This window comes from Thunnus maccoyii, chromosome 10 (genome assembly GCF_910596095.1).
Source record: "Thunnus maccoyii chromosome 10, fThuMac1.1, whole genome shotgun sequence".
NCBI classification, from domain to species: domain Eukaryota; kingdom Metazoa; phylum Chordata; class Actinopteri; order Scombriformes; family Scombridae; genus Thunnus; species Thunnus maccoyii.
In genome coordinates, this window is record NC_056542.1 from 3105507 (window position 1) to 3133458 (window position 27952).

General features: G+C 37.2%; 1 protein-coding gene across 4 annotated transcripts in view; it reads left to right on the top strand.

The window, feature by feature from the left end:
* Positions 1–524: 524 nt before the first annotated feature.
* The window catches only part of plekhf2 (pleckstrin homology domain containing, family F (with FYVE domain) member 2), a 35654-nt gene continuing 8226 nt past the window's right edge, over positions 525–27952 (top strand). For all 4 annotated transcript variants that reach the window (XR_006098619.1, XR_006098620.1, XR_006098621.1 and 1 more), the window contains exon 1: positions 525–700. The gene's annotated coding sequence lies outside the window, so the exon portion shown is untranslated. The remainder of the gene's footprint in view (positions 701–27952) is intronic.

Sequence of the window (27952 nt, forward strand, 5' to 3'; positions counted from 1 at the left end):
TTTCTTTGCTTTCTGAAAGGTTTGTGGATTTATGAATGTTTCAGAAGCTACATTTCTTTTAAAGCAGTATTTAATCTTTGGCATTTTTACAAATTTATGGCCCTGAAAAAATATTTTCACCTGTAAAAAAAAAAAAGAAAGAAAATTAAAGGAGGGATGGATAGAAGGAGGAATTTCTGAGCAATGAACGCAAACTTGATTTAGTTTTCTGACTACTTAACTGCTTATTTCTTGAGTTGAAACTGGATTTTGAAAAATGATTTTAAGGAGGATGACGCTGGAAAAGATAAAGCAGGAAAAAGGGGGAAAATAAATGAATGAAAACGGGACCAATGAAGTAGAGACACACAAGCAGACAAGGGTGGATATGAAGAGGAGAACAGATGGGAGATATGATTTGTAGACAGAGTGTTGGAATCATTAAAAGTACTTGTAAATAAATAATAATAATTTACTTGAGTAAACTTATTTAGTTCCCTTCTTGCAGCAGGAGTTATCCGCCGAATTGAACAACTCTATGTTCCCGACTGTCCGGTGTTCCCTGAACGCGGCGCTCCGCTGCCATATTGTTGTTGTATTTTCGGGCAGCGGCGGAGTTTCAGCTGCTTGTGAGTTGGAGACACTGCTTTGCTCACTATCTGGACTACAACCGAGCTTCAAGTCACTGTAAAAGTCTCCGGACAACGACAAGTCCCCTCGGGTATGTAGTTCAACTGATTTAAAAGTTGTCTTCTGTTGATGTTCTGTCATACTTTTGCTAGCCTAGCTGAAGCTTGCTACTTTTTTTTCTCATTCGTGCTAACGCTCGCCAGTTGGCTAACTTACTGAACAGTAGAAACTGTACTTTGACTTTCTCAAAGTCATAACTTAGCGATAAGACAGACGGCTGTTTGAAGTGTTTAACACATGCAAGCAGAGTTGTGTTAACCTCGGCAGAAGTAGCTACGAACGAGCGGTGTTTTGAAGGCTAACTTGCGAGCTAACAGGCTAAAGCTACCGACTGAGTCCAGTTTGCCAAACTTGGACTATAACTTGAGAAGTCTTTGATGTATAATAGAGGAAACTTTAAGTCATGCTGCGAACAAGAAGTGTTTTAATTTTAAAGGGAGAAAAGTCACTAAGCCTCTGTTGGCTCTTTGAAGCCTGTGGGATAAAGTCATTGAGCTTTATTTATTTATGTCAGGTCAGGACGGACTGGAAACGCACCATTAATCAAGTGTTCCTCAGTTATGCAACGTTAGCTGGATGTATGATTAATATATTACACATTTCCAAGTAGTAGAAAGTGTAAAAATGAGTGGGTTTTTGCCCCACCCACCTGTACGTCTGTGCACACATAACCTCTCATCAGCCAGATGTCCTGACTCAGTTTTGTGGAAGTGAATATGTGTGATCCTGACTGCCAGTGAAACTGCTTCTCCCACAAAAAAGGGGAAGTCTGCCTTCACTGTCAGGTTTGCTGCAGGGTCACACTGGTCGAAATGTGTCAGGACTCTCTAGAGCTGACTGACAGACAATTAATGAGAGGTGTGAAAATGCTAAATATCTGCTGGTTTCAGCTTCTCAAATGTGAAGCTTTTCTGTAACGTAAATGACAATAAACAGAATATCTTTTAGATCAGACTAGAAAACTAGAGCTGCAATGATTAATTGATTAATCTGCAACTATTTTGATAATTTAATAATTGTTTGTCTTTTTTTTTTAAAGTAAAGCTGCTGGTTTCAGCTTCTTAAATCTGCTGATTTCATGCTTTTCTTTGTCATAAATGATAATAAACTGAATATTTTTGAGTTTTGGACTGTTGATCAGACTAGAAAACTAGAGCTGGAAAGATTAATCGATCAGTTGATTGATAGAAACTTAATTGGCAACTGTTTTGATAATCTAATTATTTTTTAAGTTATTTTTTTAAAGCAAAAATGCTAAAACTCTGCTGGTTTCAACCTCTAAAATGTGATGATTTTGTGCTTTTGTTGTTGAACGTGACACTAAAATGAATATTTGAGGCTTTGATGGAAATTATAACTTTTTCACTATTTGATATTTTATAGACTGAATGGTGTTTGTGCCTTTTTAAGGTTAAAGGTCGTTCACATGCAGTCTGCCCCGGTGGTTTTAAGCTTATTATCCATTTACATCCTGTAACATGTTCTAGTTCAACAGAGGAATTCTTCACCCTTTACCCTGTTTTTTTTACTCCTGCATTGAAGCTGCCAGTTTATATCAGATCAGAGCTGCAACTACTAGTCGACTGATTGATTAGTCGTCCATCAGAAAGTCAATCTAATACTTTTGTTAACTGAATAATTGTTGTTGTCATTCTTTGAAGAGAAAAAGCCAAATATTTGTCGGTTGCAGCTGCTTGAATGTGAGGATTTGAAGCTTTTCTTTGTCATATGTGATAGTAAACTGATTATTTTTGGGCTGTTGGTCGAACAAAACAAGACATCTGAGACGTCACCTTTGATTCTGAGAACATTTTTCACTATTTTCTGTCATTTTACAGACCAAACGATTAATTGAGGAAATAATCAGCAGGTTAATTGATAATTAAAAGAATCTTTAGTTGCAGCACATGGATTGGTTGATTTACAGAAAATTAATTGCCAACAATTTTGATATTCAATAAACTATCTGGGTTGTTTATCAAGATGATCTCAGACTACAACTAATCATTATCTACTAATCCGCTGATCATTTTTTGATGAATCAATTCATCAATTAGTCTATAAAAAGTCAGAAAAATCCCGTCATGATTTTCCCAAAACCTTAGTTAACATATGAAAGTGTTTGATTCGTTAGAAAGTTGAAACCCCCCCTTGAATACTGTGTTTATTTAGATTTATTGATAAGGAAGCCGCTGTTGGTTGCAGCTCAGGTTAAAATGACTCAACAGGAAACCTCACAAACTTACAGCCTGAAATGTGGGCGCTGCTTTTAAACCGTGATGATTCTGAGGAGTTCTGAGAGCACAGAGACACTTTCACAAGCTGAAGTGAGACCGATACTGAAATGTTAGTTTGATAAATAACTAAACACACTGTAGGAGCACATCAGAAACAACCAGACTTCTTCTGATCCGTTTGAAATAAAATAGATACGACATGTCACCTGGAGGTTAAAAAATGTCCTTTATAAATACATAAACAGACTTTAACAACAGCTATTCATGGCTGATATGCTTTCAACAGCAACGCTAAACGTTTAACGCCGACGCTGAAATTTCACATTGTTCATAATAACCATGACAAATGCAAACCAGTGGCACTTTCTGCAGCCTCCTCTCCCTGTCCTCTCCTCTGCTCCCTGTGTCTGCACACACACACACACACACACACACACACACACACACACACACACACAGACAGCTGCAGAGAGGCCAGTGAATCAGGTAAAAGTGAAAGATAGTTTTAATCAAGTTAACCACAACTATGTTCATGACTGTAAGTGCAGTAAAACCTTTTGCGAGTGAAAAGCCAGTATGTTTTTTATTAAAACACCTGTTCAATGAGCAGAAACATGTAGAAAAGAGACACTTTCATCTGCTTTTCCTGCAGTTTCCGTCCACCGCCGGTATGTTTTACACAACCACGGCTAGCTGGTTAAGCTAATAGCTAATTAGAACTAAAGCTGTATGTCTGTAGTCTGACTGTTGAGCTCAGTTTGCCACGTATCTTTAAAAAAAAATCTTTTAAATTTAGCTGCTGGTTGAGACAAACCAGCAACTCCTCTCCAGTGAATCACAGCAGCATTTAGCAGCAGAGGGAGGAGGAGGAGGAGGAGGAAGATACTGACTGATGTCTGTGTTCTTCTTTCTCTCTAAACTTCAGTCAGTATTTCCATTTCCAGAAATATTATTTATTTTATTGACATGTTGTTTTTGTCTCCAGTGAGATGATATTGAGTTTATTTAGTGACTTTGCTGTTGCTGCCCTGCAAACAATATTTAGTTATATTTAAAATATAAATCATTTCTAATCCTGTTCTGAATGAGGATTAATTCAGGGCGTAACGTTTACTTCATCAATGAGTGTAAAAAAACTATAACCGGTGTTGTTTTTTGTCCAAAATGATGTGAAAATGCAGCGTTTTTAGTCAAATAACATCTGCTGTCAAAACTTCCTTTACATTATCACACACAGCTCGATGTATATTATTAATAAACCTAACTGGAATATTTCTGAGTTATTTCACTGCTGATGTGTGTAAATATGTCTCCTGACATCATGGACTCTGCTTGATGTCACTTTGATGTGGAAACGTTTATTATATAAAAAAAAGGTCAATCATTCATATGTTTCATGTATCAATATATTTCCAATTAGTCTATTTTTTATTGTATTCATGTTTTATTCTCAGTGTTTTGTTATTTTTACTTTGCGTTACGACCACTGTATGCTAACGCTTTTCAAAGAAATAAACTTAATTAGCTGATCGACAGACAATTAATCTTCAACTATTTACTTCCAGATTCTCAAACGATGTTTTTCTTTGTCACACAGTAAACTGGATATCTTTTGAGTTTGGTACTATTAATTGAATCAAACAAGCCATCTGATCATATATAACTTATTATTTTGGGCTGCAGGTATTTTTCTCATAACTCCTGACATTTCATACATGATAGTAAACACAATATACTTCACATTCCTCTCATTAAGGTAATTATTTAGTCGTTAAATCAAAAAATGCCTGCAGCCGCTGCCTTTTTACTACAGTCACCTTTATTACCTTTACTACTTACTTTATTACCTTTTTATTAACTAACATTTAGAAAATCGACTTATTGACATTCGTGAATTGATTGAGAATCGTAAGTGATGATAAGACTCAAGATTCTTACATGAATCCATTGTTTCTTCAGCTTTAAGACATTAAAACAGACATTTTTTACTCTATTTTTTGATGTTTTTTATAGACAAAACAATTAATTGTGAAAATATTTTGCAGATTAATGAGTATAATCGTTAGTTGCAGTTAAGAGTTAAGAGGCAAAGTGAGCCTCTCAGAGTCAAACTGATCACGTCCACAGGAAGAAAAGGTGAAAGGAAACGGTGGTTGAGATAAGATCTTAGAATCAAATGTTCTTACATCAAATGTCAAGTCAGTTCAAGTCAGTTTGATTTATAAAGTTACTGAATCATAACAAAAGTTATCTCATGACACGCTTGTATCACAGATTAGTCTTCAGGTGATCAGGTCGGCGGCAACATGACGGGTCTTGTGTTTCAGCTGCAGTGAAAAACTAAACCTGCTTACGGTAAACGTTTGGTGTTTGAGCCTTTTAGCAACGAAGCTTTTATCCAGAGCGACTCTGAAGAGTTCAGAGGCTCTTCATGAATGTGAAACTTGTGACCTTTCTGATAAGGAGACTGTTTATGACACTGAGGTGCTGCTGCTTCATATGGCAGAGTGTCAGATCGTAATATTGAAATGTGTTATCATCATCTCGCGCCCACCTATCATAGACCTGTTTTATGCTGTGTTTAGAGGAAGATAGCAGGTCTACAGTATATTTCACATAGATGTGGTTTACATTATCTGTAAGCTGGAAGCCTTAAGATTAATTAGAGATGTTTTTCTAGTCATAAATCTGTAATAAACATGGTGTTTTGTTAGGTGCAAAGTGTATAAGGGCTTAGAACATTATGATGAAAGTATATGATGGACATTTACATGGTTTATTATGTCTCATAGGTTGTTGCAGTAATTTTTTGGGTTGATACCATTTGTTACACAGATTTGGTGCAAAATTTAACCATTTTTGACCAGTCGAGAATTGATAAAAATGGTCAAAAATCCCTCAGAACATCACATTAAGACACCAACACCTTGAGGAACACCACAGAAAAATTCATGCTGTGATTTGGTATCAAAAACTTTTGACGTTTGGAGATTTCTGTAAGAATTGCATTTTTCGATGATTGGATGGCGAGCACTTCTGGAAACTGCTCAGACATGACTCTTATTGTCAGTGTACTTATGAAAGCTATACATCCTCTGAATGTTCTCAGTCTCTAGTTTGTGGTTGTAAAGTTTCATGAGGCTGTGATTATCTTAGAGGTCACTATAGGTCATTTTATACAGTGAGGTCAAGTTTCACTACACAATGAAACGGCTACTGGGGGGACAAACATCATCACACATGAATATAATTGGGCTCATTGAATCCACAAGAGTCTCAACTTTACAGTCAGAACAAATTTATGCAACTCCAAGACTGTTTAGGGACCCCAGTATGCAGAAATAACTAAAACACTTTTAGAACAGGCGAAAATAACACATTTACATTTAACACATTTATACCCCTTTGAAAATGACCATGCCATTTTTTCATTCACCAAATTTTAACCTAACTGTGGAGCCTTATTTAGCCCCCTTCCTGACAAGCTAGCATGACATGGTTGGTACCAATGGATGTCTAAGGTTTTCTAGTTTCATATGAAACCAGTATCTTCACTGTAGCTTTAAAACTTCAAAACACTCCAACCTCTGAAAGACAGTAACGTCGCCCACGGACACCGGCAATCTCCGGGAGGGGAAGACGTTAATATGTCATCTTTCAATTAATTGTTTTGGTTCTAAAACTGTATAAAATTTTCCAGAGTCCAAGGTGACCTCTTCAAATGTCTTGTTTGCGCTCCAACTAATGATTATTTTCATTATTATCAATTAATCTGCCAATTATTATTTAGTTTATAAAAAGTCAGATAATCTAATCTGCTGTCATTTCTGTCTGTTTTGTCCGACCAACAGTTTAAAACTCATAGATATTCATTTTACAGTTATATAAAACACAAGACAAGTACCAAATCTCCACATTTGAGGAGCATGAACTGGAAAAATGTTGGCGTTTTTGCTTAAAAAAAATGACTGAAACATTTATTCAATCATCAAAATAGTCGCAGGTTAAGTTCCTGTTGATGGATGAATCAACTAATCGTTGTTTTGTCCGACCAACAGTCCAAAGATTGAACGTTTTCATCAATGCAAGCAAAAAAAAGCTGCAAATTCCCCCAGTAGAGATACTTGGAGCAGCTAATATTTGGCGTTTTTTTTGCTTGATAAACAACCGAAATGCGAAGCTGATGATCAAAATCGTCGTCGGTTTTAATTTTACGACAGTCGCCCGAACAGTTAATCTATGAATAACTTCAGCACTAAATGGCACCTTGTATTAAAAATGGAAAGTTTAAAGTAGGGCTGCAATGATAAGTCAATTAATCAATCAGTTGCCAACTATTAAATTAATTGCCAGCTATTTGTATAATCAATTAATCGTTTTAGAGTCATTTTTCAAGATAAAAATGTCTAAATTCTCTGGTTCCAGCTTCTCAAATGTGAATATTTTCTGGTTTCTTTAGTCTTCTATGACAGTAAACTGAATATCTTTGAGTTGTGGACAAAACATGACATCTGAGGACGTCATCTCAGCTACCGTTTCCTGACATTTTAAAGACCAAACAACCAATTCCAACTAAGGATAATGAAAATAATCATTAGTTGCAGCCCTAGTTGAATGTTTACTTAACTTGACACAGTTACACATATCATACGCTTATCTTATCTTATATTATCAGTATGGTGTGGAAATAGTTACAAAACCCAGGAATAGGTGCCAGTTTTTTTTTAATTTTTGAATTTACTCTGCTGTGTTTGGCAGCAAATCATGGTCTTCACCTAAAACTGACTCAGAAGGAGAATAAAGCGTAGTTCCCTAGAAGACCGAAAGCAGGCGGCTGGCACTCAGTCGTTTGTTCCTGGGTGGGAAATAACCTTCAGCTTACTCAGATGTAAATGAAGAACTAACAGGGAACCTCTAGATATCGACTCCAGGAAAGGAAACTTATCACTTTCCATTTCTAGTCCCTGACCAGAGCAGCTGGGACGTTACAACACACACTTTCCGGCAGATAATTATGATTTAACAGCCGCTTTAGCTGTCGGACGAGGCTGAGAGTTTCCCACTGACGTCTTCTTTTTCTTCTTTGTGTGTCAGCGAAGTAAAACTAGTTCTCCTAGAGCTGATGAGGGCGAGGCAGAGATAAATGAACGACCTGACAGGTATCACTCCCCACCTCCTCCACCTCCTCCTTTCACTCTCCCAGTACAGGATGTGTGGTCTGGCTTCTTGTGTAATCCAACACCAAGCCCCATAATCCAATGTCTCTGTTTATAAAAGGATGCGGATTACAAGCATAAGAAGAGCAGCAGCACTTCCTCTGTGACACGTCACCTAGCTCGCAGGTAAACAGCTTACCTGTGAGTAGGGAGCGCTTGATTGATGAAGTCGTTTTTCAAGCGAAGGTGCCAAATATTCTCTGGTTTTAACGCTCCGATGTGAAGACTGTCTGCTTTTCTTTGGCACATATGTCGGTATATGAATATCTTTTGGTTTTGGACAGTAGTTCCCAACAGGTCTTGCCTCAGGGTCCAGATATCCTCTTAGACATCAGGTCATGCCCACATATTGAACTTAACACCGTCCTCCATCCATTCTACCCGTCAGAGGATTCAAACCTATGACCGTATTGTTGTGAGGAGACGGAGCTAAACACTGCTGCTCCTATACAACATGAAGCTTCAGACTCAATAAAAGATGCTTTGCAGCAAATGAGTGACAACCGGGCGTACGAAGAACTAGGGCTGCAACTAACGATCTGTCGATCATTTTCTCAACTGATAGATTAGTTGATTGGTCTTTAAAAAGTCAGAAAATGGTGAAAAATGTCAGTCACTGTTTCCCAAAAAGTCCAGAAGACGTCCTCAAATGTCTTGTTTTGTCCATAACTCAAAGATATTCAGTTTATTGTCATAGAGGACTAAAGAAACAAGAAAATATTCACATTTAAGAAGCTGCAATCAGGTAATTTGGACATTTATCTAAAAAAAAAATTACTCCAAGCAATTAATCAGTTGTCAAAATAGCTGGTTATTAATTTAATAGTTGGCAGCTCATTGATTAATTGACTAATAGTTGCAGCTCTTTGAGGCTGCATTTCAGCAAGAGTGTGACATCAGGGCTTAAAAACCAATAACAGAACACGTAAACGAAAATGATAAAGAGAAGAAGAGTCAAAACTTTACAGCAATCAAAGTTTCTTCTTCTTTTGTTCTGTTCACTGTCAGTTTCGTTCAGCCTGTTGTGGAGTAAACTTCTTCTCCGTCTCTGGAAAGATTGCTACAGTCACCCGACGTGAAAGGCGAGCGGTCACATGACCCACAAAGCCGGCATCGATAGGTTACTTAAACTATAAAGCTGCTTGTTGTAGCGGCGCTACCAACTAGGAAGCAGGAAATGGTACTAAAAATAAAATAAAAGTGTTCTTCTGGAAACTTAATTTATTTATTTGACCTACCAGTTGGGAACCACTGCTCTAAGAAACTGTGAATTTTTATTTTATCATTTTATCAACTGCAACCAATGATTATTTTCATTATTGATTCATCAGCTGATTTACTTTCACAATTAATTTCTTGGTCTATAAAACATCAGAAAACGGTGAAACATGTTTATTACAATTTCCAATGTTTCAGATGTCGTGTTTGTCCAAACCAACACTCTAAAACCCGAAGATAAAACTTTTTAAAATAATGTAAAGAGAAGTAAAAATGGCAGAAAATTCTCAAATGTAAGAAGCTAAAACCATCAAACATAGAGTTTCCCATATATTCATTCTGCAGCATCACACCGCAGAAAAGTGACTGTGAACGTGAGCGAAGGAAAAGGTTAACAGGAAGTTATCAGTCAGTCAGTAAATGTACAGTACAGATGACAGCGTGTCAGTTAATTAATGCTGCAGCTCCTCAAGACCAAGCGGCAACCTCCGGGGCTGTAAAACGAAGCCAATGCAGAAGTGCCAAAAAGTTCCTTGAATGGCCACTTGAGGCTCCAAAAGCGAGTCAATCCCCATAGACCCCCATGTTAAAATGCCCAACTTTACAGCAGAAATAAACATGTTTACAGCCTGGTACAAACAACGGTTTTGGTCTCTGTAGCTAATTTCCTCTTTCATGACAACTGTACGGGGGGTGAATTTTTTTACAACTCACCCGTTTTTTGAATTTTATCAAGCCGTAAAGTTATGCATAATGAAGGACATGGCTGCTTTGAGTGACAGGTCCGCCAGCCGCTAGTTGGATTGTTTCAGCCATTCGGCCCGCCTCTTTGCCCATTTTTGATTGGCTGGAAGTTAAGCAGAGTCACGCAAGATGCCAAGATGGCGACGGCCGGAGCGGCTCACTTTGAGCTTCAAAACCGCTCTTCAGAAACCAACGGGTGACGTCACGGTAACTACGTCCATATTTTTATACAGTCTATGGTCCAAACCAAGAAAACTCTGTTGTTTCCTCAGCTGCAGGAAAAGTGAAGGGGGTTAGCCTAACCTGACGAGGCTCACTTAAGGTGGACTGGACTTTAAGGTGGACCAGCTATTCTCATTTCAGTGTCAATCTCAGTTGCTCTTAAACAGAGAACAGAGAAATGTCCGGCAGCCTCCCGTTCAGTATCTACACTTCTCTTATTTTTTTATATCTGGTCACGTTCAGCATTACTCAACATTAATCTAAAATGCAGCATTTCATAGTATGTTAGAGTTTCATTTCTCTGTTTCTCACGTTGCCTCAGAAGAGTTTTTCTTTTGTTTTGGTTTGTTTTTGTAGCTTGCCTCCTTTCTGTTGTTTCTGCTGATGCACGCCGTGCCTGTTTCCTTTCATCGTTTCACAGCACACACTCTCTCTCTCTCTCTCTCACTCTCTCTCGCTCTCGCTTGTTGGCCAACATTCAGTCTGACAACGAAATGACTTTTAGCGCCTGTGTGGCTCCGCTGGATCTGCACGACTGACGAGACAACGACAAGTATAACCAGGATATGAATGTCATGTCACAGAGCTTTCAAAGAGACAGAGAGAGAGGTTTAATATGGAAAATGCATATTTATTAAAGAGATGGAATATATATTTTTATATTATGCCATACATTGCCATAATGAGTCCAGTTTCTGTCCATTTGTTTGTGTATATGAGGCACAAACAAAAAAAATTACCAAGTTTAAAGTGAATAAAAAGTGCTCACCTGAACATCCACTTTTTTGTAACTTTTAATCATCCAGGGAAGTTTAATTGAAAGTAATGTTGTATTTTTGTGATCATATTCACACAGTTAAGGTGAGGACATGCTCGTAACTGGAGCTGCAACAATAAGTCCATCGCCAGAATATTAATTGGCAGCTATATTGATAATCAAATAATCAAAAACTCCAAAAAAAAAATCTGCTTTTTGCAGCTTCTTGAATGTGCAGATTTCAAGCTTTTCTGCGTCCTACGTGATCGTAAACTGAATACTAATATATGAAAACATTTTTTTTTGATAGTTGACCAGACAAAACAGGACATTTGAAGACGTCACCATGAGCTCTAATAAATTATAACAGGTGTTTTTCACTTTTTTTCTGATATTTTATAGGCAAAACAGTTAGTTAGTCAGATTACATCTGGAGGAGAAAGTGTTTCTAGCTGTTTGTGAGAAGGAAAAGGACACGTCTCATTCATACGTATGAAAAGTGAAAAATTACAGCTTGTCAGATAAAGTCCCCCTCAGTTCTGACGTGTGCAGCAGGTTTTAGACACTTTCCAACCACCTGCAACCTTTAGGAGACAGTGTTGACATTTTTCACCATTTTCTGACATTTTATAGATCAAACGACTAATCAATTAATTAACAGATGAATCTATAATGAGAGTAATTGTTAGCTGCGGCTCTTAGATTCATTCATGATTATCTTTGGACTGTTTCTGACATTTTTGTAAATAAAACAGTTCTTTAATTAATTGAAGAAACAATCAGTTGCAGTCCAGGTCAAATACTTTATAATTTGACATTTCATACGTTAAATATCATTTTAAATATCGCAATTAAAATCACATAACAGTATCACATATTTGACTATATTTAGCCAAATCTCTGGTGTCAGTTTGGTTTCCTTTTGCGCCGCGGTGATGTGTCACAGTGAAAACTTAAAAGAGCAAAATCAGAGAACAGAACCGGTTGAAGGAAGTTAAGTAACGAACTCTGATACTTCAGCCAATAGAAAGTCTTGTCTGCTGAACTGGAAACATGCAGTTAACAGGAAGCTCATGTCTCACATGACTACATCTGGCTGCAATTCTATTGAATTACTTCAACCGTGACTGTGACAACTCTGGATTTGTGTCGTAAAGACTCTCTCAGGTAGGAGCTGACTGATCAGTCTATGAATTATTAAGGTTGACAGATGGAAAGAAGTCACAAACTGAACTTTATCATCGTTTAATATTTCTAAAAGTGAAGGTTTTCGGTCTTTAAAACAAAAAAAATGTCCGTCACAGTGTCCAAGAGGACAAACTGATGTCTTCATGTCTTGTTTTATGTGACCAACAGTCCAAAAACGCCAAAATATTCAATTTACAACAATAAAAGCACCAAGAAAAGCAGCACATTGGGACATTTGAGAACCAGGAGCCATCAAATGTTGTTTTTGCTTGAAAAATATCTAAAATGATTATAAAAATTGTTGCCGATTAATTTTCTTTTGATTGACTAATTGATTAATTGCAGCTCTACCCAACAACTCCAGCAGAGTGATGCATCTTCTTTGTAGCAGATCGTTAATTTTAGATCTTGTTTCTCCTAAAATTAACTTTTGTCAAGTGAAGACAATCGTATTGTAAGTAGGTTGTGGTGAGAAGAAGTAGGTGTCAAACCACAGTAGCTTGACATTTATGTCCTTCTCTGGAAATGCAAAGACTTATTTTGAAAAGGTGTGAAGTGTTGTTGGTGTCTCTGGTTACAGCAGATGCAGTTTGAGTATTTTTTAATGGTTTGATTGTACAACAGGAGTTAAAGTTAAAGAGAGAAAGTACAAAAGAAAACAGTACAAATTGAGATTCATTAAAATATTAAAACTCTGGATATTTAACTGATTCACAGCATCAATAACATAAAGATTTGTGTGATTTAGTGTTTTACACTAACATTTTCTAAACTTTTGAAGGGGAGGATTATCGAGATAATATCATTAATTGCAATTATTTTGGCAGGATAATCGTGACATTAAAGTTTCATATCGTTCAATGTCTAACAGTCACAGAACTAATAACAAGAAAGTGCAGCACGAGAGTCTAAACTGTGTTTGAGGTAAATTAATCATTAAATACAGTAGATTTTCCACCAGAGAGCAAAGACAGGTTGATTTTTCATCAGTAAATGTCACTTAGCTGCATCATGGTCGCAATTCTTTATAAAAAAACAAAACAAATCTAAGTGATCAGTATGAAGATTGTTTATGTATTTACATTTAAAAACAATGCTATCAGCCAATATGTCGTTATCAGATGTCAAATATATTTATCAGCATCGGCCTTAAAAACTACAGTATCAGTCAGGCTTCAGTTGTTAGATCTTCTTCTGCATTTTTAACTGTGTCAACAGTTCAGCTTGTTGCAGGTTTAAATATCTTTAATCATGATTTTTTAGCCTTTAGCTGCTGTAATTATTTCATTTTTACTGTCACATTGAAATCCAGAAGATTAGAGCTTGTTGGACTGTTGGTCAGATTAAATTAGCAGTTTGAAGACGTACCTCCAGGCTCTCGGCTCAGATGGTCACTTGTCATTACTTCTGAAATAAATAGTGAATATATGATGAAAATAATTATTAGTTGCAGAGTTAAACATAACGTTTTTTTCCCCCACTGGCCGACTTGGTCAGAAGATCAGAGTTTTACCGGCCCGGCAGTCAAAAGATGAAAATAACTCTTTTTTTTTTCATAATTTTGGTGATTTATTAGACATAATATGTACAACAGTGATAGTTATTTATATTAATTATTAAGATTTGATGTTGATATATTACACAAATATGCAAAATATAAAATCAGGCACATATTGGATCAGTAAATGAACGGTGTATAAATGTAAGTTTCTCCATATTTTGTGTACAGAATTTATGATAACATTACAGGGAGTATGTATGTCCTGGATAATAAACTCAATTAAACAAATTATTATTAACAACATTAATAATTAATAAATGCTGAGCGATCTGCAGAAATGTTCTAACAGTGAGAGACAGAACATCATGTTTTTTGTTTGTGTTCACTCTGTTAAACCGCCGGTTAGTTACTTAAGGTTTAAACCTTTATTAACCACAGTTAACAGACAAACAGAGCAACAGCTGTAATATCTGCACTTCAGGAGAGATTTCAGAGCCGCAGAGATGAAAACTACACCTCAATAATGTCATAAAAACCCTCCTGATGATCAGCAGCAAACATTTCGTTAGTTTGAACTAAACTGTACATGTTGTCATTGATAAACCTTTGTGATTAACACTTGAACAGAGAGCTGTGTGTCTCCTGCTGAGGCTCACACAGAAAACATAAACATAACTACGCAGCGAGGATGCTAACAGGCTAGCGAGTTAGCCGGCAAACTGTACAAAACAAACCACAGTCGCTGTTTTCCACCCAGGAGGAAAGTAGAAAGCATCTCTTCATTTTTGGAGCTTTTGCTGACATTTTTTTCAAGCACAGGTGTTACACCGTGTTTGGTGACCCATCAGATTCAGCGGTAAGAGGCTAGCAGGCTAAGAGTGCAGCCTTCCCCATGTGTATTTCATAGGGCTGTAGTCTCCTGGTCGACTGGTTGATTAGTTGGTCGATATGCTCTCGTCCACCTGCGACTAATCGATTAGTTGAAGATTATGTACGATTTCAGTTGACCAAGATTTTCTTTGGTTGACTACAGCCCTAGTATTTCAGCGAATAACGATGCATTTCGTTGGCCCACGTGTCTTAAAGACATCTACTAAAACGAGCTCATGTCGCAGACTCTGATTGGCAGATTGGCGGCTAATCAGCTCGCCCTGCATAAACTTTTACTGGCTCCGGGCCATCGGGTTGTTGGTTATGTTGAACCCTGAGTTGAAGCCACTAATATAAAACACTGAACATGTTTTGTAAAAGTTCATATTCTGATCATCAGAATTCAGTTTTTGTCTGAGTTCAAAGCCTCCAGCTGTGTTTTCTCTTGTATTTGGATTGAGTGGGAGTCAACAAGCTCGAGGGATTGAGCTAAAGTGATTTTTGAAAAATATTTGTTTTCATGGTGAGTGCAGAAACACTCTGAAATGACCATAAAGTGGTGGGAAAAAATGTCCGGTCCAAGCTCTCTGCTACCTGTCGGGTTATTTGCATTGGAAAGGCTCAAAGTCTGATCTGCTGCACAGAGAACGAGGGAAACAGATGGAGGCCTGTTCAGAGCGCATTCCTCTGAAACGCCACCCTGTTAGTCTCGTTTTTAACACACACTGAGCTACAAGCTGTGCCACTTTAATGTTGTTAGTCTGTGTGTGTTTTTAATCACAGACCAGGAAAACCTCTTTGCTCTGAAAGGTTACAGAGGCTGCTAAGTTTTACCGTTTACTCACTGGAATGTTTTACCAGCCAATTAGCTTCCTTTCATACCTGGAAATCACTGTGACACATCGTGTTCAGCTCTCTGATTAATATGTCAGATTAATTCTTGACTAATATGAGCATGTTTTTAGACTGAAATAAATATATATTTAAACATGTAGTTACGTCATGGATTATTAAGTTTCCTCAAGCATTTTGTCAGATTGGGAACATCTGGACAGCTTGAAGCACAGATCAACAGTAAAACTCAGATTAGTAATCAGACCTCTGGGTTTAATTAGAGCTGAAACAGTTTTTCAATTAATCACCAACTATCTTGATAACTACGGATGTGCTGATCATTTCCTTAAATGTTGATCAAATGTGTATCTAAGACATAGAAATAACTTTTTTTCTGCTGATTATTTTCATGATTGATCGATTAATCATTTGGTCAATAAAACATCAGAAACTAGTGAAAAACACACATCACAACATCCTGGAGTCCAAGGTGACGTCCTCAAATGTCAGATTTTATCCAACCAAGTAGCACAAAAAACCCCAAAATATTACATTTACAGTAAGACCAAGAAAAGCGTCACATTCTCAGACTGAGAGCCTTTAACAACCAAATATTTGGCATTTTTGCTTGAAAAACTATTATTCAATTATCAAAATAGTTGCTGATTAACTTTCTGTCCATCTTATAATCAATTAAGCGACTAATCGTTGCAGCTCTAGCTGACACATCTTAATTTTTACGAGCTACTTGATCCACATAATGAAGAAAATGAAAACTATTACGTATATTAGTGTCAATTTGACATCACGATCCGCTAGAAAGAAGACATCTCACTCTCGTGGTGATTCAGTGATGTAACAGAGTGAAGGTTCCTCCCGCACAAACACTCTCTGACAGGTTTGAACGATGGCTTGCAAAAAGCTTAAAACTGACAACAAACACATTTTAATTCTGGCCAGTCATCAAGTTACTGATGGCATTAACATTAATGAGTGACAGCTGATATGACTCAGCTAAAAATGAGAAACTGCTACTTGAATGTTTTCCACACTAAACTAATGATTATTAGTTTTTCAGCCTTTTTCACTTTCACACATCAAGTTTTTAGCTCTCTACCAACTCCTGAGGGAAATATCTGGCTCTTTAGCTACTAAATGCTCCACTATGTTCATCAGCTAGTCTACAGCTAACTGTGTCTGTTTGCCGTTTGATGCTGAGCAGGTAGTGTACAGCGGCTTTTTTACAGCTTTTGCTCTGAAAACGACGCTATGAGAGCGCTGAGAGTGAACCAGAACAGTAAAGTTGCAGCCAGACAGATAAACAACGAGCTGAAACTCACTATAAAGCTCCGTAAAGCTTCAGAGAGGAGCTGCAGAGTCTCTGATAATTCTCTGTAGGTTCATCACTGAATTTTTTGATAAAGGTCTTGCGAACAACAACAAAAAAAACTTGCTGCTTTCTTAATATTAGTAAGTGCTTACGTGAATTCTGACTTATAGCCCCATTTTTCTCAGAGTCTGGAAAAAATGACTCATATTGGTCACAAATCCAGTGACCAATATGAGTCATTTTTTCTATATATATATATATATATATATATATGTGTGTTGAAGGTTTTCAGTTGTTGCCCCAAAACACATACGACACACCCACACACACAGAAAGAGATCATTTTTTTGACAGCTGTATTGTATTTTTCCTGACTTTCACACATAATTTGAGTCAGATTTGTTGTAATGTATTGATCTGTCATTGACTCTTTTCTTTACATGCCATCTCTAGTCAATATACTTGTCCAGGCTGCTGAAGCTTTTTCTATATCCTGGGAAATAAAGGATGAAACTTTCAAGATAGAATACTCTCTGGAAAACTAGAGAACAGGAGAAATGATGCTCTGTGGTTATATTTCACCCAGTCAGTCTTCCTGGGAATCCTCTACACGTTTTAACATGTTTGACCAATCAGATTGCCAGACTGCCCAGCTCATACAGTTAATCTGTTTGAACCTGTACATATGAGTGACTGATTAATCCGCCCGGCTGCTGACAGTGAAAACAGAAGCGAGAACAGGACTGAAATACTTCTTGCGCCGGCTGCAGCTTTCCCCAGACTGAACAACAATCTCAGCAAAATAAAGGACTGATACTACTGCGAGATAACTTTATCATTTTGGCTTATTTTCCCCACACAAAACCTGCAGTCATAATGCTCAAGCGCTCAAGTTATTGTAATGATTAAGTGTCCAGAAAGCATTTATTTGGGCACCACGCCCTGAAACTGAAACTAACAGCTGCCTGTAAAATGTCCTGATTCTGACATTTGCAAATTCCTGTCACCGACAAAAAGGGTTTTCATACTAATGTTGAGCAGAAAGACAAAAAATCAGATGCTACAGCTTGTAACCTTCATACATTTACAGTTTGATTTGGTGCTACAACTAACGATTCTTTTATCGATTTTAATCTGTTGATTATTTTCTCAATTAATCGATTAGTTGTTTGGTCCTTAAAATGTCAGAAAATGGTGAAAAGTCTCAATCAATGTTTCCCAAAACCCAAGATCACATCCTCAAATGTCTTGTTTTGTCCCGACCAACAGTCCAACAGCCCAAAGATATTTAATTTATTAGCAAAGGAGACTAAAGAAACCAGAAAATATTCACATCAGAGAAGCTGGAATCAGAGAAATTGGACATTTTCTCAAAATGATTAATTTGTTATCAAAATAGATGTCAATTAATTTAATAGTTGGCAAATAATCAACTATTACGTGTGTTTAAAGTCATCTGAAGCCGTCATTGTCACAGTGACTCGACTAAGCTTCGGTCATGAATCATTGATTTATTTCTGTTCACATCCTTAAATGACGATGATGACAGTTTGCATCAATAAACAAGGACTTTATCGCCTCCTGGTCTCCTATTGGTCAATGATTAACCAGAAATGGACATGACAACAAAGTTATCATTAACTAGAGTTTTGTCATTTGACAACTTTCCAGCCTCTGAAATGTGAATATGTTCTGCTTTCTCTCTTTAATATCATTGTAAATTGATTATCTTTGTGTTTTGGACTGTTGAAGACATTTGAAAGCATCGATTAGGAAGCTGTGATGGGCATTTTCCATCATTTTCTAACATCATGTAGACTAAACTAAAAAAATAATTGACAGATTAATTAAGGAAAATAATAATATATTCCAGTATTACTGTCTGTTGTCTAGTGTAGGAAATGGATTACATACTTAAATGATTGATTATCATCCTCAGAGTCTGCAGGCAAAAAAGTAAAATTTCGAGGAAGTACAGACAGTTGTGACCTTAGATTTCTGAGTTAGATTTTTATTTAGCCTGTTGAAATGTGTCTCTTTCATCTACAAAGTCTACTTTCATGAAGAGGAAGGTGCGGATGAAGATGAGGACGTTTGTATTTAAGCTGTAAGTCAGTTTAGACAGATTTTACTGTGTGTCAGCGCAGGAAACTGGAAACAAGCGCAACATATTAAAACAGTGACTCCGAGTACTTTGTCACAGAGGGTTTGGCAACCAGATATTTCATCAAAAGTTGGTGTAAAGATTAGTCCACTTCCAGTTTCCTCATGTCTACTGGAAGTCATGGTTCTCATGAGGTCAGCGTGTGGCCTTTTTAAAGGGTGAAGGATTTCATTAGGGAGGCGTTTAATCAGCGTTTAGACAGTTGAGGTCATGAAGGAGCAACTGCTCTTAACTTCTGAGAAATTTTATGTATTTTTATCCATGCAAATATATGCAACTAATGAGTGTTTTCATTATCGATTAATCTGCCACAGATCACATAATTAATTATATAATTCCTTACAGCCTAAGCTCATCGAATGTCCAACACTTCAAAACCCAAAGATAAGATATTAATTAATTAATTAGATATTAATTAATTTTAAAACCCAGAACCATCAAATGCTTGGCTTTACTTGAAAAAATGACTTAAACTATGATCTGATAGTTGCAGATTAATTTTCTATAGATCGATTAAGGGCTGCAAGCAGCCAAGTTGAACACAGACAGGTGTTCGACAGTTTTTACTGGACTGTTTCTCTTCACACTCACTTCCTGTCTTAAGTATTTAGTCTGTGGCACCGCCTGAGGCTGCTGATTGGCTAGTTTTCCTCTCACAAAACCTGTAAGAGATGCGCAGGGCTACATAGGAGGAAATAGTCTGGTAAACAACTGTCTACCTCAGTCGAAAACTTAACTACCTTGTCAGAGGAAGTAGGCCAGTTGTTGTTTTTGTTTTGTTTACATTTTTATTGTTATTTGCACTGCTTTGTGTTTTGTTTAGCAGGCGAGGAGAACCTGTAATTCTTCTCTATTTTAATCAGTCAGTTATTGTTGTTGAAAACTGAGGGAGCATTGTCATAGATAGGCCTATTTTTATCTGTTTTTATGAAATGTAGGCTCATCCTCATCCAGCCCAGACACCACTAATTGCTCTTGATTGATTAATAGACTACTCTTGTTGCAACTCCAGTATATTTACAGCATTTGTTTTGTAAGAGATATTGGGAGCATTAAGGTGAAATAACTGACATGGTAATTATTCCCTTCTTAGAGCTCATATTACACTAACAACCCTGACATTTCAGAAGTAGAGAGAGCACTGATGTCTCCCTGTAGCTGAACTGTCATTTATCATGAGGTTTGGTCTGTTATTACTCTGATTATTACCCTGGACCTGCCCCACATCACTGTGGTTTTTAACCTGTGTGAGACGCCTCTGTGGACTCTTTGAGAGCAGAGTGTTAATGTGATTCGAGGCTGAGAAAACCGTTTTCACTCTTCCTGCATACCAGCGCGGACTGCGACAAAGTATGAAAACAGGTCAGGAACTGATTAGAGTGAAGAGAAAACCTTGTGTCATTCTCAGTGCGTATATCATATCATCTCCAGATGTGTCTCTCAGATGCTCCCAGACCTGCATGAAGCCTAATATCCTCTAATTGAACCTTTCTCCCAGGTTAAAGAGTTGTCGAAACGCAAAGTAGTCATATTACACGCTGTTTAATTAAAGAGTCAAAGCTGCTTGTGAAGAAAGACGTGTGTTATTTTCCCATCCAGAGCAGGAAATTACCTCCAGCCAGATACCAGTAAATGTAATATGTCGTCCTACAGGAGGAAGGGTTAATCACCGTTATTATGAGTCCGTGTGAAACTGGACAGATGAGAAGAAACTCTCTCTCTCAACAGTCTTAGGCCGCATTTACACTACATGCCTTGATGCCTATATCTGATTTTTCTGACCGCTTGTTTACATCTACGTATACAAGCTTAACATTTGAAACAACTCGCATGTGTAAACGACGATGTGAAAATAATGTTATACGTCATTAAAATGCGAAAAAGTATAAGACAGTCGCATTTTCAGTGACATGTGAATATCCCATCTGTCCGTTTAGATGACAGTTGCATCGGCAGATATCCGATTACTATCAGATTTATTTCCACATATGTTTGAGGCTCGAAACAGATCTGAGAATATGTGATTCCATGTGCTTTTTCTCCTGTTTACACGTTCATAATACATATCTGATCTGTGCCACACGGAGGCAAAAATGGCGGCCCAAGTGACCAAAGTGTATCGAGAGAAAGACTGCTGTAATCAAAACTCAATATGATGGTGTTTTTGATGCATAAATGTCATATTTTTGTTGGTATTCCTAATAGAAGCACTAATAATAAGTTGTAGTAATAATAATAATAAGTGCAGCAAACATCCTGTTTCCAGTAAGCAGATTTTGTGCCACTGGTTTCTGTTATTTGTTGCGTAAAACCACAATAATCTGTTTGTTTGTTTTTGTTTTTTTTTAAAAAAAATCCAATTTCAGCTTGGTTAACAGGTGGGAACATTGGTTCAGTTTTCATACCGTCACCTCTCACAGCAGATTAACCTCCAATCCGTTTATCTGCGCCCGTCCTCACACCGCAGCTGCGTAATCCTGTGTATAGACAGAAGATGTTGTTGACACATTGCGGCGGGGCGGTGAGTTCGGGTCGGTCACAGGCTGATAAGAGCTTCTTAAAGGAGGATCTCTTTTTATCAAGGCCTGTCCAGATTCATTTTAGTCAGATGCTGTATGTTTGTGTATCTATAAATACTTGACCAGGAGTGAGATACTTCATTATTAATCATAAAAAGTCAAGTAAAACCCCTCCGAGTAGAATAGTGCTCCTTTATTCTCCCTCCACAGCAGCAACTCTAGAAATACCTGTTTTTATCCATGCTGGCAGTGTGATGTTACTCTGTTTGGCACATTCATGTTCAGAATGAACTGTAATCACTTTGATGATCCTCTGAAATTGTGACCCGATGGCCTCTAGAGGGGAAAGTCTATTTATCCAATACTCAAAACTAATGACATCCCATTACTTAGTCTTAAATGCTAATTAGCAAATGTTAGCATAAAACCTAGAGGTTTTCATGGGTCTATTCAGTGAGAAAAAGGGGAATTTGAATCTCACACACATTAAATTGGTTAGAAGATTATTATCCCCAGTCTGTCACGGTGGTTACATGCATGTAAGTAACTGGTTTACACCCAGTAAGATGACAAACCTGGTTACTGTAATCGTGGTAGAGGATTAGAGAAACCTTTTATTCCTCAGGTGGATTTCTCTGTCATGTATAACCGGGTTCCTGATCTACTTTGTACACATGTGCGTAACTAAAGACCGCAGACATCGGAGCAGCTGGTTGAAATGAGAGGTAATAGACCCAAACACAAGTGTAAATAATAAGACTAACGATTGTTCCGTTCAGTTGTTCCAGTAAACCATGTCAGTGAGTGAGCTTGCACAATAGCAGAGTCCTGGATCCGGCTCCTGATTGGAAAAGATCCATCCTTAATTAAGCAAAGCAAAGTTTATTTATATGGCAACTTTCACAGACGGCAGCCACAAAGTGCTTCTTAGTCAAAGAAATCAAACCAAATCAAATCAAAATAAAATAAATAAAAACACCAGATAAAATATACAAAGAGAACAGACATAATTAAAAACATAAAAATACCACATGCGACCCAAAGGCCTGTCTGATCAGATGAGTTTTTAGCTGCTTTTTAAACGAGTCCACAGTATCCAAGGAGCTGAAGGCTGCCGGCTGGAAGTATGATCTCCCCGAATCTTAAAATGTGTATGTGGTACACTTAGAAAGCTCTGGGTGGAGGATCTCAGAGCTCAGTTTGTGGTGTTGGGGTGCAGAAGGTCTGTAATGTTCTGTGGAAGCCATGCAGGGCTCTATAAGTGAGCACCAACATTTTAAAATGAATTGTAAAATGAACTGGAAGCCAGTGCAGAGAGGTGAAAATAGGAGTAATATGTGTCCATCTGTTGGATGGTGTTAAAAGCTCAGCAGCAGCAGCAGCAGCATTTCAGACAGTTTATAAGCGTTGTACGGAAGATTTATTGAGGCAGAGAAAAAGAGAATTACAGTCGTCCGAATGTGATGAAATAAAAGCACGTATGAACATTTCCATTTCACTTCTTGACACAACAGACTGGAGTTTGCACCTGTGATTGTCCTGCTTTGACAAGTCAAAATGTCTGCTGTGAAGAGGTCAGATTACAAGAGTGAAGCATCCTTTTATGATGACTGCATCCGAAGTTCAGTTAAAACTGAAACTAACACAAATCAGCATTTAGAAGTATTTTCTACTGCTGAACATTTGACTGTTAAATTCAAACATCCACTCTGAGAGAAAGCTCCGTCTGCTCCGTCTGTCCTCTCACTGTGCTGTCAGTCTGCTCTGATGACTCCAAAAACAACTCAAAACAATTCATTGATTATCAAAATAGTTAATTTTCTGTTATTAACCAATGGACTTATCTCTGCAGCTGTAGATCACACTGTCTTTATCACTGTAGTTGGTTACAGAACGTTTTATTCTTGGTGCAAGAGGTGAAAACATGACTTATCTTTATATAAATTAGCTTGAAGCATATATTGGAATTAGTTGCTATGACTTCACATTTGTTCTGAGAACATTATTATTATATTATATTGGTTTATTTCTGCTTATTTGCAGCTGCTCGTTGTTCTCACAGGTCTGTTTAGGGTTTGACCAGGTAAACCACATGTTGGATCAGGTCTAATTATCCTCAGGTTCACTTTGGAGACTTTAGTTCAGGAAGGTTTTCTATCGTATCCAATATTTTGGACCCATGAGGACTCTAGTTCTTAGTCCTCATGCAACTTGGAAAAACTTGAAAAATGTGTCCATGATAAATAAATGATGATATATCTGCACTAGATTAATTAGTAGAGATTTGTTTTTGCCTTTTTAAAGTTAAGAGTCTTTGCATTGATCAGTTCCAGAGAACCAGTTTTATTACATTTTAGAAGTTTAGTTCTCTTTCTGTCTTATAAAATGAGAACAGCAGCAGTTTAAACTCAGAAACGTACAGAAGAGAAAAGACCAAGCACAATGACGCTGCCTCATCCTCGACAGCATCTGCCCTCACATTACCTCCTCAGGATAAATGGGTGTCCTTGTTTTTGCGGCTGCTGTTGACAACCCACACAAACGCTCTTACTCTCTTGTCATCGCCGCCGCTTTCTCCATTTGTCTTCTGACTCATTGCTTCCTTTCCTCTCCGGGCGTCCCAGTGTGGTGCTGCTGGAGGTTTCAAACGCAGGTCAAAAGTTTCTGTGATAGTAGAGCTGGATTTTCACTTTGTTTATAGGAAACAGTAGATGTTTTTCACACAGAGAAACCTTCCTGATCCTCTCTGTTCTTATTAACTTGTCGCACTTGCTGCACAATTATTAAAATTTCACACCATCATTAATATCAAAGGACTAATGATTTTCACTCACACACTGTACGAACATGATGACACCAGAGTTACTGTGGCATTTAGGGCCCGACAGACACTGGATTTTTGGGGTTGATGCTAATACCGATATTAGAGAGTTATATCAATATATTGGCTGATAATCTTATATGTACATAAACACACATTTATTGCAGTGATCCCTGAAATGTGGTTATGAAACACTTAATGGAGGTCTGATATTTTACAGTTTAACAATAAACTTTATTGTATAAAACAACGTCAGTGAGCTCAGACAGTAAACATCACTGGGAATTTAATCATTATAAATTACTATGAATAAAAAAAAAACACATTAAACAAACAAAAACAGAAACACGTATAAACAGAAGGGTCAAAAAGTCTGAGACCATTTGAATGGGAAAGTGGTCTCAGAGTTTTTGACCCTTCTGTTTATATCAAACTAAAAATAAAAAAGTGAATAGTTTATCTGTCAGTTAATAAATGCTGCAGCTTCTCAAGACCAAGAAAAGTCTCGTCTGTTGCTTCCCAGACTGCTGGAAAAGTTAAGGGGGTTAGCTCCGAAGTTAGCGACAGCAGGTTAGCCTGACTAGGCTCACTTAAGGTGGACTGACCTTTTAAGGTGGACCAGCTATTCTCATTTCAGCTGCCTCTAAACAGAGACGTGCTGAACTGATGAGCCTCTCGACGTAGGGGAAACACTGCGACATATTGACGGCAACAGATGTGTAATTTCAGGATGTCTGCTTGCTTTTTGAGATGTTTTCATATTCCTGAAACTTAAAAGAATAGTTTGACTTTTTTGGGAAATTTACTTTTTTCACTTTCTTTTAGAGAGTTAAGTGTGAAGATATTTACATCACATGTCTGTTCAGAGGATATGAAGCTGGAGCCATGAGGTGCTTAGTTTAGCTTAGCTTAGCTTAGCATGAAGACTGGAAGCAGGGGAAAACAGCTAGCATGTCTTTCTAAAGTTCAACACTTACAAACATTTCTAAAGCTGATATATCTTGTTGGTTTAATCCACGTTAGAGCTGCAACGATTAGTCAACTGACAGAAAATATACAGCCAACGATTGTGATAATTCTGTTCTTCTGTCAGTAAACTGAATATCTGTGTTGTTGACTGTTGGTCGGGACAAAAAGAAAAGATATTTTAGTTGCATCTTGGACTTTTGGAAATAATGATCAACATTTTTCATCACTTTCTAACATTTTATGGACCAAACAACCAATCAATGAATGAAGAAAATAATTGAACAAATTAATTGAAGATGAAATTAATTGTTACTTGCAGCCCTAACTGTTTACAGTTCTTAATTTTAATGCTTTTCTTTCTCACACTTGACAGTTAAAGACGCAACTATTGACTGATAAATTATAATGGGCATCTTCACCAAAACGATTAATCGAGAAAATGATCAGCAGATTAATAGATAATGAAAATAATTGTTAGTTGCCGCCCAAGAAATAATAAAAACCCAAAACTCTTCATAAAATCACACATGAAATAAACAAACAAGCTGAAACGTCTTCCTTAATGAACTCTGGTGTTGCTGGTAGGTGTCACATCTCTACTTAACATATGAGTGGTATCGATCAGCGTATTTCCCAAAATGTTGAACTATTCCTTTAGTTGGAGCTGTGTCAGAAAGTTATAATGACGCCTAGAGAAGAGCTGAGACAAGACCAATAGAAATACAAGAATGAGGAACTTGTGTAAAATCAATCATAACGTTTAATTTATAGACTTTGAGATTCTTTTATTGACGTTCAGCAACCTGACTGAGGAAGATGAGCATCAATGTGGCTGCTTTAATACCACAACTCTGCAGAGAAAGACCTTGAAGACGGACAGTTGAACAAATTCATGACATGTCAGCACTCTTTTTTTTTTTAGGTCTGTTTTAGCACCTGCAAGTAAACTGAATGTGTTGTGGGAAACATTTTTGGCCCAGCATCATCACCAGTCAATTTTTAGAAAGTCGCTGGAAGGAACTGAGTCACAGAGGTGCGTTTAGTTTCCTTTTATAACTGACTCAGGTTAACAACCTCTGTCCTCTTGTGCTTTAAAAGTCAAGTTATTCAAAGTGACATCTCTCTTTGTTTTTTCCTCTCTGTGCTCTAAACCTCTGTCTCGCCTGTTACGGTGAAGAAACCTCTTATCTGCAGAGGTTTTTCTTGTTTTTTTGGGGGGGTTTAATCTGACTCTGCTGTCCTGGCAGTAAATGACTGGACCTTGAAAGCTGTCGGCGCTCCTAATGAATTAATCATCGGGTTTATCTAAAGCCGCTGCTGTCCCTGTAACCTAAGGTAGCACAGCCAGTCGTCTGGGCCGCATTAACATTCAAAACAACAAACTCCAGCTGAGCGTAACCAAAACTCCCCGCGTACAGAAATAGCCTTTCATTCTCTCTCTCTGATTCGTATGCAGCATTTCCTCATCATTCGTAAATAATACAGTCAGGGTCATATTTCTGTAGCAGATTAAAACAGATGAATATAAATTTGCTTATGATTAAATATATAATTTACCCTTTTTTTCCCCTTTTGATCATGGTAACATTTATATTTTGGGGTTTTAGACTTTTGGTGTGACTTTTCACAATATTCTATTTTAAAGAAATAGTCAAAAAAATAATTGACAGATTGATACTTGAAATAATAGTTTGTGTAACGCTTATAGTTGCAACGAATAGTCGATTAATCCATTAGCTGCCAACTATTAAATTATGCAACAACTATGTTGATAATCGATTAATGGTTTGAATTCAGTTTTTAAGAAAAAAATGTCCAGATGTCTTGGAAATGAAACTCTCTTTATCATTTGTGTTTACATGTTCTGTTATTGGTTTTTATTGGTTATTGGTTTGTTTTATTGGTTATTGGTTTTTATTGGTTATTGGTAAGCCCTGATGTCGCTCTCTTGCTGAAATGCTTATTTTACTGAGCCAGAAGCCTCATAGAGCTGCAACTATTAGTCAGTTAATCCATTAGCTGCCAACTATTAAAATTAATTACCACCTATTTTGACAATAGATTAATAGTTTGGAGTAATTTTTTGAGATAAAAAATGTCCAGATTCTCTGATTCCAGCTTCTCAAATGTGAATATTTTCTGGTTTCTTTGACAGTAAACTGAATATCTTTGGGTTGTGGACAAAATGAGACATTTAAAGACGTCACCTTAGGCGCCTCCTATAAAAGATAATTCATCTCAAGAGACTTCCTGCTTTAATTTTAAAGAAACTAACTGTAACCTAGAGAGTATTGTTGACTTAGAGGCATACAATTCAACATAAATGAAAAACTGTGATTTCAAGTATAGATGAATAATAAATAATAATTTTCTTGGCTTTAAATGAAGCAGGTCTTTAAAGGAAATGTCTCTGTAAGTCAAACATCTGCTTTTAAACAGCTAACTAGAAGTCGTCTCTGCTTTCTTTATAATTAAGCACCAAATTACCTATTTTTCTTTTCAGGAAGCTTTCAGGAAATTTTTAGGAAATTACAGACATTTACAACAAAGCATTACAGTGAGTCGCAGCACTACGAGCAGCTCGTCCAAGACGACTTTGTGGATCAAAAGGCTGATGAATGATGTATGAAATGTTTTAGCCCTGACCTGGCTCGGTTTAGCCTACATCTGTTCGTGCGAGAGGCCACAGCTGG